Source organism: Schistocerca piceifrons, unplaced genomic scaffold (assembly GCF_021461385.2).
Source record: "Schistocerca piceifrons isolate TAMUIC-IGC-003096 unplaced genomic scaffold, iqSchPice1.1 HiC_scaffold_936, whole genome shotgun sequence".
NCBI lineage: Eukaryota > Metazoa > Arthropoda > Insecta > Orthoptera > Acrididae > Schistocerca > Schistocerca piceifrons.
In genome coordinates, this window is record NW_025729208.1 from 6731285 (window position 1) to 6733784 (window position 2500).

General features: G+C 57.4%; 1 non-coding gene across 1 annotated transcript in view; it reads right to left on the minus strand.

Moving 5' to 3' along the window:
• Positions 1 to 368, minus strand: part of LOC124772022 — a 1909-nt gene extending 1541 nt beyond the window's left edge. Inside the window, exon 1 of the ribosomal RNA XR_007013705.1 lies at positions 1 to 368. This exon is cut by the window's left edge and continues 1541 nt beyond it. This is a non-coding gene — a ribosomal RNA (small subunit ribosomal RNA).
• Positions 369 to 2500: the final 2132 nt, after the last annotated feature.

The window sequence follows — 2500 nt, forward strand, 5'->3', positions numbered from 1 at the left end:
ACAACCATGGTAGGCGCAGAACCTACCATCGACAGTTGATAAGGCAGACATTTGAAAGATGCGTCGCCGGTACGAGGACCGTGCGATCAGCCCAAAGTTATTCAGAGTCACCAAGGCAAACGGACCGGACGAGCCGACCGATTGGTTTTGATCTAATAAAAGCGTCCCTTCCATCTCTGGTCGGGACTCTGTTTGCATGTATTAGCTCTAGAATTACCACAGTTATCCAAGTAACGTGGGTACGATCTAAGGAACCATAACTGATTTAATGAGCCATTCGCGGTTTCACCTTAATGCGGCTTGTACTGAGACATGCATGGCTTAATCTTTGAGACAAGCATATGACTACTGGCAGGATCAACCAGGGAGCTGCGTCAACTAGAGCTGAGCAGCCGGCCGCCCGGGAGTGTGTCCCGGGGGCCCGCGCGAACACGCAAGCGTCCGCTCAATCATTCTGCAAACAGGAGGAGGCTGAGCTCCCCTGCACAATACACCTCGAAACCCTCTCAGGTCCCGGCGGCGCGCAGCGCCGTCCCAAGTACTTGGTCGGGTTCGAGAGAGGCGCAATCGCCCGGAGTTAGGCGAGTAGACGCTTTCGGTGCGACCACCCGTGCTCCCAACTGAGCTTGCCGCTGCCGACAGAGGCCCGGGAGCGTGCTGTCGTGGCATTGCCGGCGGGAGACAACACGCGCCACCTACGGTGACCGGCAGCTCCAACGCCAGCGCCACAGAAGGACAAAAGCCCCACTTGGGTGCCGAAGCGAACTCTCCCAGCACAGCGCACGCGCCAACACATCCGCACAGCTGCGATACAAACCACCAGCGAGAACCGCTGGGGCGACCGAGCAGCAGACGGCGTCGCGGCGCCGAGCGCCGGGCGGCGGCGCATCCTCAACGCACACAGTCCTCAATCGGACCAGCACACTGAAGATGTCCACCGCGCTTCGCACCGGGCCCGCGAGGACCTACTTTGGCCGCACGGCGCCGCGCGCAGGGTGCGCCGGCGCGCAGCTGCGACGCCTGCCGCGTCCGTCGGCCGGCGCGCCTGCCACTGGCCGCCCCCACCAGCCGGCTGTAGCGCGTGCGCCCACGCACCGCGCGGCCAGCACGCCGGGAGGCGCCCCCTCACCGGCCGGGGACGGTCCCACCCAGCCACCGCCGCGTATCGCTTCACACCCAGATGCCGTTCAGTTTCGTCGGCATGGTGGGTATCGCTGGAACAACCGGTTCGTACCTCAACCTATCGTCGCCATCACCGATTCACCCCTAGCGAGAACAACCGCACCACAACAGGTTACCATTTGTTCATTTGCGTAACTTCACCAGAAAACGCAGGCGTCCATCGCCATTTGCAACTTCCACGATTATTGCATGCCTGTGTCAGGTGTCACGCCACACTACGTCTGCCCACATACACGCAACAAAATGTGCACGCCTAGACAATACGTGGAAGGTGGCCCCCGTACGTATGCGATGTCCATTGCTCGAACGACTGTCAACCGGCCTCTGTAGCATGTCGCAGATATGGAACGCGGTGCACCATGCCATCACGGTGTGTGAGGAGAGACGACTAGGTCCGAATACATCAACAGACAGCTCATGCTGATCGCCATCCACGGCGTCCGTTCCTCCCACACGTCTCTATGGCGTACCACACTGCAATCCAGCTCTCATAGGGAGACGACACGTAGCTGCGTGCACAATATTTGCACTGTATGGTCCGCCGTTTTTGGGCGCAGTCGTTGTACGGTCACACATGTGCCACGATGTATCATTCAGTACATAAGGACGAATGTGCAGTACAGATTGTGGTTTACGCGTACGACATTAGCGGACAGTTGACACAGGCCGCACCACAACGTAGCCTGAGTACGTCGCATGCGGAGGGCATTGAACATGCAAAGTTCTCACCAACCAGCTTGCGAAGGCAGGGGGCAAGGTGGGGACGTGGGGAGGGGCGGCATGTACGTCCTGCTGCCATCCACATTACAGTGTACAGCAGGAGCATGTGGAAAGTGAGCAAGACTTGCAAGGTGTTTAACATGAAGCGATACACAGGGGAGCGGGGAGTGCGAGTAGCGAACTATATTGCGAGGGTTGCGGGTGGGCAACACTACACTAATTGAACGAGTCGTATAACAATTACAGAGCAGGTTTAGGCGACAACGTGGGTTACGTTAGGCGACAACGTGGGTTAGGTTAAGGCACGACGTGGGTTAGGTTAAGGCACGACATGGGTTAGGTTAAGGCACGACATGGGTTAGGTTAAGGCACGACATGGGTTAGGTTAAGGCACGACATGGGTTAGGTTAAGGCACGACATGGGTTAGGTTAAGGCACAACATGGGTTAGGTTAAGGCACAACATGGGTTAGGTTAAGGCACAACATGGGTTAGGTTAAGGCACAACATGGGTTAGGTTAAGGCACAACATGGGTTAGGTTAAGGCACAACATGGGTTAGGTTAAGGCACAACATGGGTTAGGTTAAGGCACAACATG